The sequence below is a fragment of the Lutjanus erythropterus genome, chromosome 5, assembly GCF_056507025.1.
Source record: "Lutjanus erythropterus isolate fLutEry1 chromosome 5, fLutEry1.hap2, whole genome shotgun sequence".
Lineage (NCBI taxonomy): Eukaryota > Metazoa > Chordata > Actinopteri > Lutjaniformes > Lutjanidae > Lutjanus > Lutjanus erythropterus.
In genome coordinates this window covers 19,154,399-19,170,915 of record NC_139321.1, presented here as the reverse complement: position 1 = coordinate 19,170,915, position 16,517 = coordinate 19,154,399, and the positions used below count along the sequence as shown (strand labels likewise).

General features: G+C 40.5%; 1 protein-coding gene across 5 annotated transcripts in view; it reads left to right on the top strand.

Moving 5' to 3' along the window:
* Positions 1-16,517, top strand: part of mid2 (midline 2) — a 230,590-nt gene that overhangs the window by 98,408 nt on the left and 115,665 nt on the right. The window lies entirely within an intron of this gene.

The following is a 16,517-nucleotide window of genomic DNA, read 5'->3' as shown; positions in this document are numbered from 1 at the left end:
GGTCAAACTTAGACACTCTGTGCGTTATGGACAGGGTTCCTCCTGTGTTGACATGTCTAGAGACACGCTGACCCAATCTTGATGTTCTGCCATATAAGGACAGATTTGTGTTGTTGGTTTAATGTGTGTGTGACGACAGCAGTCTGTGGCATAAGATTAAGACGGTGCGTTTTTCTCAATGTGAGCATTTCAGTGAAATTAGATATTTTTTGGTTTAAAGTCCCCTGTAACTCCCACAAGGCCATAAACCGGCCACAGACCCTACTTTGGGCACCCCTGCTGCGCAGAGGATCGCAGACTCTTGTTATTAGAATGATTCAGCACAGAGATTCATGTGTTGCTGTCATGCAAAGAATGTGGAACAGTTTAAACAAGCATGTGTCCCTCTGCTTATGTCAGGATCTTTACAGGCTCACTGTGCTCTCTGTGCCATGAAACACACTGGGGTTATTAATAGTTACATTTTAGCTAATTTTTGTCAGCAGATATATACACAAGGGTCCTTATGGCATCCTCATGCTTTTTTTCTGTGTTTTTCCACCAGAAAAAAACAGGAACCTGAACTGTTCTAGTGACATTTCTGTGGAATTTGAGGATGTGAGGTCGTGAGTTTTGGAGTAATTGTTGTGCAGTATTTTTTTAAACATTAATTAAATGGTAATGCATGTTTCACTTGTGGCATTTTATGGCTGTTGAAGAGATGACAGTCCCATTCAATAATTATAGGCTGACAGAAGCAAATATGTCATTTTTATATAGATAGATGAAGCCAAAGCCCTTCCCTTCTGATCCGGAGCAATGGATACTGACTTGCAAATCAAAAACAAATCTGCCTCTGGGTAGCGTTGAAGTGAGCCGGTGCCCCAGAAATGAATACCCTGTCAAATAGTGATGAAATGCGGAAAGTTGTCAGGAGAGTGCTGAAGTGTCACCACACATAATTCAGCTCATGCGGTGCAGAATGCCAAACATCGAACTCCACTATGTGCTGGTGATCCTGCTGAGCTCAGCTGACAGTATGAGGGAACGTGTTTGTTGTTAGGCTGCTTTGAATACCTCTGTGTGCTGTAGTGTTGGGGGGCATTAACAGGGAAGGTCACCACTGGTGCTATGAGACGAAGTGCATCTTGAGTAGTTTGCTGCTTTTTATTTAGCACTAACCTGTACTTCAATTCAGATTTAGGCACTGCCTCTTTTTGTCTGTGTATCTGTTTGAGCGAAGCTAACCATGAAAATCTGGACAAACCAAGAGCACACACCAATCAGCCCCGTGCACGTCCTTTAAGTGCACAGTAGTTGTAGTTTACCCATCTTTTTGTCATAAAGCCTCAGAGCTGCCCTGTCTCATACCATTACACAACACAACTCATCAGGCCGATTACACATCAGCACACTCGTATCCTTCCATCTCAAATAGTCGGTGCTCTAGGCTGCCACTTATACCTTCAAAAGCCATACTGTACATCCTCTTTCCTGACTATCTTTAGGGTTGTTTTGCTGTGGTCTCTGTCTCTCTTATCCTCCCTCTCATTCTGAGTGTCTCTCATTTCTCTCTCTCTTGGTTTATCCATGCATCAATCATCCATGTCGGTCCTCTCTGCTTCCATCCAAATCTCTGACTTTCATGGGTGCTGTTCCCTGTCTAAGGCGCATTGCGAAGCTCGCTGATTTTTGTTTTCTGCTTTACCTGCTATGTTTTGTCCAACTGTATTCATGTGTGGTGATGATAGTCCTCGTAATAGCCATTTCAATGTAGTGCGTCTATTTTTTGAAACTTGATCTCACAGTATAAAATGACCTGTGATCTTGAGGACAGTCACAGCCTCTTGTAACTCCAAAAGCACAAAACAGACACCAGAAGTGTTCAAACATCTTCTCACGCTAACTCATCACGTACGGACAAATTTTCCCCGCCCCTCAGCGTCTCATACTGAAGCACAAGGTACCCTTTACCTGTTGTATCTGAGCAGCCCGAAAGCCTTAGCCAAGTTTTTAATACGTCAATAGCGCTGTGAAACCGTCAGTTCGGGTAGGTTTAGGCACAAAAACTCATTGGTTAGGTTTAGGATAAGACTATGTTTAGGGCTACAATAACTATATGCAGACTTTCTCCCTCTATATATTAAGTCAGCAGCCCTGGGCGTCTTATACAGCCGTAGACGGGTTTACAGTTAGCCACTTGAAAAGCCTGGTGAGTCATTTTCAGCCATGAACGGGTACCGTCCATGTCTGTATGAGTCGCAGAGGGGCAGTGACAAATTGTCAGGATGTGACAAGTTGGGAATGAGACAGAGCTGGGCATTAAGAAGATGTATAGCTTTTCTGGGTATATGGACAACAAGGAGTCTGAGCAATCCCCAGAAACAAAGTGCTCACCATCCAATCACCAAAAAATGCAGGTCTTACAGAAATCTCTGTCTGAATTTATCTGTGGTGTTCCTCAAGGTCTTGTTGTCTTAATGTGACATTTGGGAAGGATTTTTTGACCATTTCCTTCTATTCTCGAGTGGAAAAGAGTGTTATATTGTGCACCAAATCTGTGTAATAAACTGTATCAACCCATAAAACTGCTTCAACAACTGAGGAGACATGATAGAAGATGGAAAATGGCCATCATATACTTAAATCATAATGTTCATAATGTGTATAAATGTCTTTTTGCCTTTATTCGATAGGGACAGCTGATGATATGACAGGAAAGGGCTGCAGGCAGGAGTCAAACCAGCAGCCAATGCAGAGGATTAATAGTCTCATTATATCGTGCACATGCTCTACCACCTGAGCTACAGGGGTGCCCCGCCCCTTATACACTCTGAACTTTCAAAATATCAATAGGTGTCTAATGAAAGCACAATTTTTATCACAGATTTAGGACTAGAAAAACTCGACACATCTTAAATTAATCTTCAGGTGCCTAGCTTTCAGATGATAATACCAATTATGTGTGGTATACACCATTGGTGAAAAATGACAAAAAATAAGTGTATGGTAGGGAGAGGTCAAGTTTTATTGCTTGATGTCTTATAACAGTCATGGGTTGCAGTTTTGTGTGTGCATGTTGCAAGTTAGTGAGGAAAAAAAAGCTGCCATTAGAAGCTTTCTATTTAACACAGAGTTCTGAAAATGAGCTATAAAATAATGCTGATGATAATTATTACTTTGAATCCTTTGACTTTTTGTGCAGCGAGTGCAACAATCCATCTGTAAGAGGGTGTTAATAACAAAGCACAAGAGTTCACTAAACAGAAGAAAACAGCAGCAGACATGTAATTGCTCTAATTTTGTCCTTATTTCCCACAGTGCTGATTGTCTAGAAAATATGTCTGATTGCCCTCCGGCCATTTTTACATTAAGTGACTTGACATTTAGCTGATTTATCAAGGTGTCTGTGAGTGCTTAACAGATCATAAATTATATTGTGTTCCTCACCTTTACTCGAGTCCCCAGAAGTCCTTGAAGACTTTTAAATAAAGTCTAGTGTTCGGGAGCTCAGGAATAAGCCCAGTTAGGCAGAGCTGTACTCTGAGAAGACTTTATTTCATCTTCATTTCAGAGGTGACATAAGTCATACATCTAATTCCGTGTGGCATTAAAAGGTCCTGAAAGTCTTCCATTTTCCTTGATGAAACTTTGAAACAGACACTCTGAAGTGCTGCCGGTAATATTCGTATTAGTACTAAACATCATTCGACCCACATGACAGGAGCGACCTCCCGGTGCGTGTTCATTGAGGTGGTCAGTTTCATGCAGCTGACGCACATACCAGGAGCAGCCATGAATCTGCACCCCTGATGTTTTAAAATCTCTGCCCTCTGCTCCGTGACTTAACCATTCGTCACAGTGTCCTGGCTTTCTGCAACAAATCGAGACCACAGCGATTCCACAAATTCTACTTAACGGTTCGAATAAATCATCTCAGCGAGCAAACAAGGCCTCTTTAATAAACCTCCGGAGTTTTCACCCTCGGCCAAATTGTTTGTGCACATATGGATAGTAAATGAGCTGAAGAAGCCCTTCTGTATTAGCAAATGTTGGACCTAAATCAGTGGAAGAAGGCTTAGGTTTAAATATGTTGTTTGGTTTCAGTGTTTGTGTTCTTGTGGTGGGATGAAATGCCACTATTTGTCTCCTTTGTAATCGCAATAATACCCAAGAGGACATGCTTTTATGGTGGGTACATAGCATAATCACAGTATCGGATACCCGTCTTTCTGTTGTGAAAGCAGCTGACAATGTTTTCGTACTGATAGAAAGCACTTTTTCAAAAGATAGAAAATATAAAAAGTGCAACAGCATCACAGGGATTTATGCTTCATGTTAACTACAAAAGTTGTCACGGCAAAGAAGAAAGCATGGCAAGTTATTTTAAATGTTAAATGTGTCAAAACAGGTGGAACTGCAGTTACATTCCTGGGCCCTAACCAGTAACAGACACTTCCTGTTGAAAATCAAATGTTAAAGGAACAGTTCAAAATTCATATTCTTCCTCTGGTCTGGAGTGCTATTTATCCATCTAGATTGTTTGGTCAGTAGTGATGGTTCAGTACCAACACTGATACTTCTACTTTGAGTATCTACTGATACAGATACCAATCCAGTACCATCTTTCTCCCTTCAACAACTAAGCTGTCAGTGCATTTAAAATAACTCCACACAGCTGACATGATGACAGCGCTGCTGACAGGCCTCACTCATCCTCGCAACTGTTCATGTACTGCTCCTCTGTGTTATTCTTGACACATCTTTCTTTACGACATGTCGCTCAAAGTTAAGTTAAGCATTTATCTGATCAGTTTAGGCTAATGGATCGTATCGGATTGCCCCCCAGCAGCAGATGTGCAGTTCTTTCTGTTTGGGGATATGGTTGATGGGTATATTTGGTAGAAAGAATATAGTTCCTATAAGAAACTGGTCACAGCAACGTTTGTGGATTATCTCGAGTAACTGTGTCATGAATTTTGGAAAGAGACTGATGTTTTTTAAATGTATTTTTTCTGCACACCACAGCCACAGTGTCATCTAGTCCCATTCTATTCTAGAGAGAGCAGACATCTCTATGGCACACCAAAACAACCTAGATGGCTAAATAGCACAAGAGGTGTAAGGGAAAATGTCCATTTTTTTATTTTGGGATGAACTCGTTCCCACTTCTACTTGAAGACTAACTTTCCTTTATTAACTGGAGGAACTGAGGTTACTGACAATCCACGTAGATCATGTTTGCACTGAAAAAGTCACAGTCATGATCAGTGCGATGGAGGTGAAATTATGCATGAAATGTATATGTGAAAGCTGTAGTGATTTGTCATGGAATGTACAAAAACTAAATGCAACCACCAGATTGCCAAGTCTTGCCGGAGAGCGTTCATTAAATAGAGGAAATGGTTTCTGTGTGATATAGAATTGATCAAGGGAATGAATGCGGGAGTGGAGGCAGACCTAGCATGGATGGATGTTTGGTGTGACAGATTGCCTCCTGTTTTTGTCTCCAGACTCCTTTGATCTCTTCATTGCTCTGAGTGCAATGAAGGTCCCTGCCAAGAGAGGCATAGCCTGTCTCTCAGATACGTTTCGTGCTGCATGTAGATCAGCAATAAGTAGTCATGCACGACACCATAGTGCTTAACTCTCTCCTTCTGGCCAAAAAAACAATATTGAGGTGATTTATGGTTATGCTGGTTGGGCGTTAAATATCTACCTTACTGCTGTTTGAACTCAAGTTCAGACTGAGGCTGAGTTGTTGCACCCAGCTGGTCATCTGGCATGCAATTCTGTCTGAGCAGAACAGAGCATAAAGAAGAAATAGTGAATACATTTGAGGGGAAAAAAGCTTATCTCATACCAAAGATGACTATATTTTGGAGTTTCTCAATCTTGTAAAGATATAAAGACTTGTACACTAACCTGTTGGCCCTCTAAAGTCAGCCTATAAGGTTCATTTTGCTGACTGTGGTCTGGGGTCTGGCAAAGATCAACAGACATTTGCTTTGGCTAGAGGGATCATAGACCTAAATTACTTTGCATTCCATTTGGCCCGTATTTAACCAGTCAGAGCTGCAAACAAATTTGCTCGTTCCCATCATCATCTAATTCACAACCCATAGTTTGCTGATTAGTCTGGCTTCCAACTGTTTCTCTCAATCAATACTTAGTGGATGTCGTCCAGACTGATATTTCAGAACTGAACCTGAGCTTGCAAGGTTTTTAACCCATCTAAGCTATTATGTTAAGAACAAAATGGATTGCAAGCCTACTTTAGAAGAATACTTGAGAAATTAACAGCCTCACTGCAGTACCACATTTGGCCAATAGTAGGATATAAACATCAGGTTGCTTACTAATGCGTTAGAAACTAAGTAACCACAGGTATTTGGTACAACTTCATCTACTTCCAAGCTGCATAGAAAAGGAGAAAAGAGCTTTTAAGAGATAAATTCTAGCAACAGTTGTACTTCATCGGGGTCATCACTGGCAATGTGTTTCCTGATGACCCCGATGAACACCAAAGCTGAAATGCATTGGTCTGAAAATAAATTTGTTTGACATTCTACAAGTGTTGCTGGAGTTTTACCTCCTGGTTACTAATGCAAAACATATTTTAGGTCAGAAATTCTATACGTTGCCTGTGCCAGGATTGTATCATATGATACGGACCACAGCTTATTGGGTTATAACTTTACATGCGTGGAGGCAGGGACATAGCTCAGATGACAAACTGGTACTGGCAGAGAACATGTCATGGTCCAGTGTCTAAAGGTAAACCAGTGAAAGCCAATAAGCTGCAGGCAGAGGCCCAGGTTTCAGTTCGGGGCTGCAGGCACCACTGATTCCAGATTCAACAACCCACTTACCCAAGAAAGATACGAATGGAAACCAATAATCTGAAACACATGAAGACTCATGTATAGTAAAAGTATCACAATCGCTTATTTCACTCTCGTCTTTGTATTTCTCCATCTTCTGGCAGTTCCTTTCCTTTCTTACCTCTGTGTGTCTCCTTGTCTCTCAGTGTCATCTAACTCAAGTGTAGACTTTCTCAGTTGACATTAACGACACTGTCATATAGGCAAGTGTTGTATACATGGATGACAGATTACACACACAGTTCAAGAATGGTAAATTATTGAGGATATCTGCGACAGACTACAAGCTTTACTCTGTCACAAAGATGTGTCACAATGGGAACTGAATTGTTTACACATTTTTACTTCATTAAGGGGGTATTGGCTGTGATTCCCTGGGGTAAAGGCTGAATGTCCAGGGAGTCTGGATAACATTAACACAGCATCAGTTTGCACTGGAATCCCACGAGGCAAAAATCGAATTGTCTGCCATTGCTTCTGCTGCGGCTTAAGTCTATTGGCTTGAGAGTGGTGCCATTTTAAACTTAATTGGGCAGGGAACTCTCTAGATTGCACCTTATTGGACAGATACATCAGCCACAATAACAATCTCTTATTTTAAAGCCGCATTCACACCAAGAGGATTTGAAGATGTTGATTCTGAGGTGTCTCCTCCGCTGTTTCAGTTTGTTTTGGGAGGTGAGGAAAACGTAATTTGAATGCAGATGACGCTGAATGTGCTCAAATGCCTCAAAATGTGAGTCTCAGTCAGTAAGCAGGAGGGCACATTCTGGAAAGGAGTGCAGATGCTTAGCTCAATAAGGAGCCGTCAATTTGAAATGAATATTAATATTTGCGGTGAATTAGACTCCATTAACAGATTCAATCAGTCGTTTACTTGGATGCTGTTGTAGGGAACGTGTGAGGAGGAGCTTTGAAAGCATGTCAAAACAGAGGTGAATGAAAATATATTTGTGATTGAAGTCTAACAAAGGTGTGAAGATTGAAATTTGTCTGTAGAACATTAAAATTATAAACATTGTTGAGCTTTACTTAAGTTTTCTGTAAATGTGGATATTTATTTTGACCTCCTGGCTGCCAATAATTATAACCTTACAAAATGATGTCTAATGATCAAACTGCTTTTGTTTGTAAAAAAAATACTCACTTGTAACACAAGCCATGCACTCATGTTACTGTATCATTTTGAGTAATTTGCTACTATCGTAGGGGGAACCGTGAAACTGTGAGTAAAACAAATAAGTATCCGCTTAAATTAAAAGCAGAACAACTTACCAAAGACAGTGATCTGTGGACATTGACATGTGGCCTGGAATCAGGTTTCTTGACATTTTGATTTAGACTCAGAGGAAATACATAAAGCAAAGCCTGAAGGCATACAAAAAAATGATGCTTGGTATCTTTAAGGCAACATTTCTTGTAAAAAATTACGTGACGAGGACACCAAAGAATATTCTGGTTTTGTTTTACTGCATTATTGGAAAGACGTGTTGGCATGCAGCAGTGCTGATAACTGCAGTTACATGACTCATGCAGAAATCATGTTCACAGACAAGGTAATATATTGACGTTTATTTTTAGTTTTTCTTATTTTATTTTATTTATTTATTTTACCAAAATATCCAACATACTTAGCACAAAGTGGTATCTGCAAATTCAAGTTTCACAGCCTAAATTTCAATTTCTTGTTGAATCCTTTTATACAGTCAATCGCACAAAAGCTCTTCCACTTAAGATGTGTTTTTTGTGTTAGAAGTGTTTCTTGTGTTCAAGCTGATTGCTGCTGTCTTGTCAGTGACTTCTACATATTGTGATGTCACATGCGTAGCTTCTATTGGACAGCTTGAATCTAAATAAGCAAATACTAAAACAGGTCACAGTAATATTTGGATTGTGGTTTAAACTGAAAAAGCACTGTGTGTGAGATCCTGGCCTTGTTCTGCTGCTCTGACATGCGAAAAACAAAGTAACCCTCAGAACACTGGGGTCCAAATCCTAAGAATCCGCCCAGACGGACAGGAAGAGAGAGGAGGCTTTTCCATCCCAGCCCAACAGCAGCAGCTGAGCTGAGGAGGCGTCCAGCTTCCCAACACGCGAGCTAACAGCCAGCTGCGTGTGGATACTCCTACAGCGACGCATGTGTTTCCCATGATCTCACCTGCTGGCACCAGTGGCTGGGATCACGCCCAGTTGTGCTGTAATGCTGCCCACCCCAGAAGCTTCTCTGTTGGTGAGAGTGTACCACACCTCCTGGGATACAAGAGCTGTGGAGGTGGGGAGCTCTGTCCTGGGAACGACGATGTGATTATTGATTTTCAACATGTAATAGATTATTTGAGGATGTTATGGATGATTGTACACAATGCATAGCAGAAGCACTGGTTCCCAACCTAGGCGTCCCGACCCTTACTTGGGGTCACCAAAACTTCATTAGGGGTCATAAGGCCTTTTACAGGAGTGCAAGAAAACTTCTGAACTTGTGTCCTAACGTATGAATTTTGTCTAGCCCTTATTTTGCACTTTAATTGACATTTTAAGAATGAACAAACATGCTGTGATATATACCTTTTCCATTCATGGTTCAAATGACTGTGATAAATTTTAGGCCATATGTCCCAACCCTACCTATAGCTCTGCATTTGTTTTGGTGAAGAAAATTAAATGAAGTTGTTATTTTTAAAGTTGAGATTATTCTTTAAGATATAAACTCTATTTAAAAAAAATCTCACAGAGCCTTCACTCTTTGCCCATTAACTTCATCCTGCATTAAAAATATGCACTTAAAACAACCAAATAACAATGGCTAAATCTCAGAGAGGAGACAAAAAAGGCCTCTTAAGTATTATTTAAATATTGTTGATTGTCAAACAAATATTAAAATACATAATTCAGACAGAATTGTATAAAAATTTCTTTAAAATATCAGGAATACTCATCTCTGATCCAATATTCACAGGAAATTTCTACTCAGAATTCATACAAATAATTCCTGCAGTTATTGCCTTCATTATTAGGGTTAACTGTAGAGTTTATCAGTTTTTCTGTGCTGTTATTGTTATGCATTTGTCAGGAGTCATAAGTTTACGTAATGATAGAAAAGGGGTCCCTTAAGGAAAAGGTTGCACTAACATAAAGCAGTGTACACGAATAAAATTTCCAACCTGTTCCACACATCGCTGCATCAGAAGATTGTTTTCATAAAGATTTCTAACTATAGTGGAAAGCCGTTACTCGCCTTCACTCTCATTATTTCTGGGCCATTTAACAGAGAGTAGCTTGCTATAATGAACATCTCTATACTAATGCCAGCACAGGCTAGGATGCAGTCGTGATAAATATAAGTGGGATTGGGCACGGGAAACCGGTGGCAGAGAGAGCGAAATAACTATAAAGAGACAGATCGAGAGGGTAGGTGTAAACAGGAGGAGGCGTGAAAGAAGATTTTTGAGCTTCAAGGATGTTTGGAAGATGTTGCGGAGGGTTAATAGCCACACACGGCAAAACGCAAAGACAAAAAGTCACAGAGGTAAAGGAGTCAAAAAAAAAACGTGGCTCATTCCTCGACTTACTCATGCACTCACATACAAACTACATGCTTTGATCGTGCACACTCATCCACCCAGCAGGCATTTTTGAAGGAACACCTCTCTAAAAGCAGCTCTTTTCCTCTCTCGCTTAGTTACAGCGATCTCTAAGAATCTCCGATAGACTCTGAGGACCTTCTGCTAAACATAGATCATCTGTCAGTGCCTGTAGGTGGTTATATTGTAACATTATTAGTTCCTTAAAAATATGAAATTGCTCCTCTGAACTTGACCATTTCATCCAACCCGTCATTACTGTGAGTGGGAGTTCTTGTGAACTTGCCTCCAGCAAAAAGCCCTTGAACTGAGCCCTTATTTTTTTTTTTTTCAGTCTCCAGGCCACCGGTTCAGTTCAATATTGATATAGCAGTAGGCATTGTTAACCTTCACAATTATTCTCTTTGGTTTTGCTGTGCCCTGGGGACTGGCTATTTTTAAAATGCTTGCAATGTTGGACAGCTATTGTTTAACTAACAACCTATTGATTTGTGTCAGCTTCAGTTGCAGGGCTACAGCGAAGGAGGGGAGTGTTTTTGTTTTCTCAGTTCACAAACACATTATTCAAAAAGTGATAACTCCATCTTAGTCTGAGCAAATGAGCCCCCCCCTTTTTATAGGCTTTCATGTTAGAATTTTAGAAGCATATATTTACATTATTCTGTGATATTATATTGCCTGTGTTCCTCTGTGTTGCTCGGCACTGCAAATGACTGTGTTTGCAATCGTTATTTGTTTATTGCAACATCATGGTTGCTGCAGCAGCAATCAGCAAGCCCAGATCTGCCTTTGGACAGTTCTGCTTCTCCCAGGATGCACCAGCAACCCACAACATGCCTCATATTAAAGTGTAACTGCACCCTCAGGTCGGAGCCTAACTGCACCCACTGCATAATTTTGAAAAATGCTGAAATGTGGCAAGGGACTGAATGGGTGGGGGGTGGGAGGGCGGGGGGGGGGGTGGCATTGGCCATGCAAGTTTCAGCCTGATTTAAAACAGTAAGTGGCTTTTTCAGCTCATGAATGTAGATTTTTATTAATTTATTGAGAAATGTCAATATTAACACCAGCATTGATGTGTTTCACCACAGTAGAGTAATATAATTTAGTTTGCAGCTCTTAAAATATTTTTCAGTGTGAAGTACCTCTTATATATTTCCGAAAGGGTGTAGAAAAAAGCCAGATCCATCAAACATCTGTCTGCGCTCATCCAATGAGTCATTTCACTGCAGATGATAACAAGATCCCGCATCTCAAGATGGAACATCGATGACTGGTTATCAGCGATAAATAAAACTAATCGAACAAATAGACCTACAAGCAGCTGACATTTCAATGCATGGAGGCTGCTGAGCCAATCGAACAGCAGCCAACGAAAACAATGGCTCACACACTCCCCCCTTGAAGGAAATGCCAAACATTACAGTGCTGTATAAATAGAAAGCTCTGACTTTGTAGAGCCAGAGCGTGAGATAGAGGACAGGAACCCCCTCCCTGGGGTCACACTGATGGCAAGGTCTCCCACCTCTCCACTTTATTGCTCTTTTTGTTTTCTCTCTCTGGGTGTGTGATCTATTTTTGAGTTGATTTCTCCCAGCCTCTGTGTTTTTTCATCTTCCTTCATTTACTGTGTTTTTTTTTTCACTCTCTCTCCTACACTGTCCCTGTCACCCGGTCATAATGAATAACTGAAGAGCCTAGTAGCACATCACAAACACCTCCTGCTTTATTAATGGCACCATCCACTACAGTTGAAGTGGCAAATGGCCCTCCTGGATGTATTATGTCGGTGGCAAGTGTACGGACTTTGGCCCAAGGTGAAGACTGTACTTAGAGCAGGAAAGATTGTGTTTAATGGCTTTTGGTCAAGCAGCCTGACAGTTCAGTGCAGTTCAGTTTAATGTAACGGTTATGAGAAATTTCCCATTCCATCTGGATAAATGCAGGCCTTGTGCATCCCGGCGCACATGGTCCCACAACGTGCAGCATGAGGTGTGGCAGCAAGGCCTTGTGCACTGAGGGCACCGGTGCTGGAATGGAAAATCTATCCAGGGTTTAAAGTATTGAATCGTCGATTTCATTTTGTCATTTCACAGTTTTTTTTTCTCCTCTATTGAGGAAGGGAGGGAGGGAGGCAGAGTCGTCCCCAAAAAACGAGGTTAGTTGCTCCGACTGTGTGTAATGAGGTTATGGATGATTCAGCCGAGACAACTCCAACAAGTCTTTCATCTGTACTATCTTTTGTATCAGGCGTATAAATGTATTTCCCTCGGCTCGCAGGCTGTGCAGACAGTTTGGAAGATTGAACCCCAGCTGCCAATGTATTTAGGAAACAGCATGCACATGAGGACACATACATTCACCACCAAGACATTCTCTCTTTGACTCTTTGTCTTCCTTTATCTCGATCTTATCAATACCAGCAGAAAAGTATAGGTTTTTGGATTTATCTTACAAAACAACTGCAACGAGGAGAAAAAAATGTCCAAACTCCTGTCAGTTTTAAGTAGACAAATCCATCTCTAGGCTCTGTTTTTTTCTCCAACATGTTTCTTAATAAGGACATCTGTCATTCAAGCAGTCAGGACTCTTGATGCTCGTCAGGCCTTCGTATTGACCTAGGTATCTGCTTCCTCTTGAATCAATAGCACAAGCATCATTTGCTAATACGGTTTGGCAAGCAACTGATGAAGTGACTGCAACTGTATGGATCAGTTAGCCTGCTCATTTAAAGCACAGATACAATGCATTTAAAGCTGTCAGCTGTTTTTTGCGATGGGGAAACTTTTCTGGAATATATCGTCAATCTTCATACAGTGGGCTATTGTTTTCTTGACAGTCTTTCCAAGCTAATATAGGTGTACATGGGCCGGGAATGCAATTTCCTACTGAAAAGAAGCTCCTTTTGGAAGCTGAAAGTACCGTTTATGCTGTGCATAGATTGCTTTTTCACACGATGTGGAGTAAATTTGCATATATATAGAAAATACCAGTAAAAGGTAAGCCATTAACTTGGCTCCATGCTCTTGTACACATACATACACACACAGTCACATGAAAATGTAGAAAAATGAAGCTGAATTGGTCTCAACTGTCAATATAAGCACATTTGTTCACTAGATGTAAAGACAATAGATTTCTCAAGTTCTGCAGTATGTGCTTTTGCACTCTCATATCATTTTAGTTTCATCAGTGCATTTTGTTCCAAAATATTAGTCAACACAGAGTTCTGCTGAGCTTAGTCAGAGAAAGTACAACAGAATCAATGTTGTATCTCTTGGACAATGTTCAAGGTGAACTGGCTTTGAAAATGGTCATCAATATTCTTTTTGTATGAGAACAAACTTGGCAAGTAAAAGTAAAGCATATCAGAAAATTAAACTGCAGACAGCGAAGTAAAAGTGACAGAGGAACAAAATATTGAGATTGAGGGAGAGATTGAACATGAAAAAGCTGATTTTTCATAAGAACATATGATTCTGGATCCATTCTGCTTGCCCTGGTCAATTTTAATATTTAACAACTGTTTGTCTAAAATGAGGACTATAGTCCAAGTAGCAAGTTGGAGCCATAGAAGGTATATTAAATAAGTTGAAGTCATATTTAATATACAATCTATGGTTGAATGGAGTTGTTTCCCTCCGCCCCCTCCTCCTTGAGGAAACTCAGGCAGGCAGCAGAAACACTGCATGGCAGAGCAGGACGAGCAAAGCATAGTAATTTTACAATAACAAACATTGAGTCCTACACTGTTAGTTGATCAGCTGTTTATACCTGTCATTTGTCTGTCAATGTAAAGCTAAGCCTGTTATCCTGAAAACAAAAGCCCACTGCTACAAAAATACACGCTCTGGAGTTTGAGTTCACTGTCTTACTGCCTGGCAGACTCCATTAACATATTGCTTAATTTAACTGTAATAAACATCTATACCTGCTCAGAGGTTGTTAATGATTTGTTATGATTCGTAAACAGGCACCAACTCCTTTCACAAATATTCACTTCTAATTTGAACTTAAATTAACATGAAACCGGCAAGCATTAACACAAGTTTGGTGCATAATAGAAATTTCGAAGGAGGACGCTGCGGCTGTTGCGCTGTTGTCAGAGGAGTGAGTATTTCAAGCTGTTTCTCTGATGACATATCATGGTCATTTTATGATTTTATTACAGTAAATATATTAGAAATTTCTCTTAAAACTACTAGTGGATCTAAGTCCTCCAAGCATGCGAAAGAAAAGTAAATATTTGAAGAGAGGAATTACATGGTACTGTCTGCTTGACCACAGTCGATCTACAGGCCTGATTTCCAGGGACAGCAGTTCACAACCCTCAGACTAGCCACCAGGCTGTAAGCCCGCTTATCGATGACATTAATGCCTTTGTTGACAGTGAGTGATAGCTCTGTTCTGTCTCGTTCTTCATCCTCTCCACCCTCCAGCATGCTCAGCCGCGTCTAAATATCTAATAAGCTGTTCTGCCAACTTCTGATCCTGGGTTTGTTCTCACCTGGGCAAATGCACATGAATAATGGAAGCGGCGTGAAGTGAGGCAGTGGCATGGTTGCTTCTCAGTGTTGTGTTGAGGCTTGATAAGGCTCTCCACCACAGCAAAAGCGCCTCAGAGAGCTGATGAGACGACGTCTGACAGTATTAACTTTATTACCCACAGGCTGCCAAGCTGTAACAGGCAGAAGTATTAAGTGGAGGGTAAAAGAGAGGAGGTGTGTTCCACTCACTGTCACAACCCTGTGAAAATCTCATTTCATTCTGCTTTCATGTATAAATGTATTAAACCAATTAGCAAGTCTGGCTTGGCCTTGCACTTGACAAGAATTGATTGTTTATTTTATTTTCAGTGTCTTGCATCAGCAAATGTCCTTCACACAATACAGCCCTCATCAGCACTGCTGACAGGCTGCGCAAAGAATACAGGAAACAAATACGGCTGTGAAAATGAGTGTGGGTGTATCCAACCACGCACACCCGGCTGCTCCTACAGCAACAAGCCTGAACAGTCATATGGTCTGTGATGCTGTGAGACACCTGCATGTGAACATATAGACAAAACAAACACTGGCCATGTGTATGTATCAGAAGAAGCCTCCAATACTCCCTCAAATGCTTCTGTCAGTGATACCATGTCCATGTCATTTATTATCCTTGCTACTTCCCAGTAGCATCTCATGTTCCATTTGTTTCCCAGAATGGCAAAGTTATGTTCATTCACATTCATTCTCTGTGTGTATTCGTTCAAGTTTTACAAAGTGTTTAAGCTGAGACAGACAATGCAAAGATGATAGTAATGATACCACGTCCATACAGGATGAGCAGCAGACTGGTGTTAAATTAGTTTTTGTTTTTTGTTGTTTTTCACACATACTCAGTTCAGTACTCCGTGTTAGCAGAGTTCAGGTATCAAAATCATTATTGGGAAAGAAAAAATGGTATTGGAACATCTCAAATACACACCATAAAACTACATGGCAGTGTGCCAGCCTGTATTATATACAACAGTACAACAACAATAGCAAATATGTTTTGACAGAAACGTAATGCTGACCAAAATATGAGTATATTACCATAATGGAGAAATTATATTGATTAACGTATCTGGCAAGTCACAGAAATACTGAACTTATCAGTAAACATGGCACTGACAACATATTTAATTTGTTTTCCACCAAAACAGGCAAACTTGGCAAACACTATCAAGTTGTAATGACTACAGCATTATTTAAAAGTCAGCAGTGTGTGTGTGACACGAGATTCTCTTTATTAATATTTAACTAAAATAACAATCTATACCCTTAACCAAATTGCTTTTTTGCCAAAACCTACCCAAAATCGCAATATTTCCACACCTTTCCCAAACCGAAGTGCTTTTGTTGCCAGAGTTTGGACACAAACTCCGCACTGTGGTATTTAAGTCCCACTTTTTATACACCCACCATCCACCCAAATCACCTCCTTGTAAATCCAACACGTTATATAAATGCATTGTTTCCATGAAACATTGTCTATGAACATAATCTAGGCAGAAATTACTTCTGCTATCATAATTTAACTATTAAAA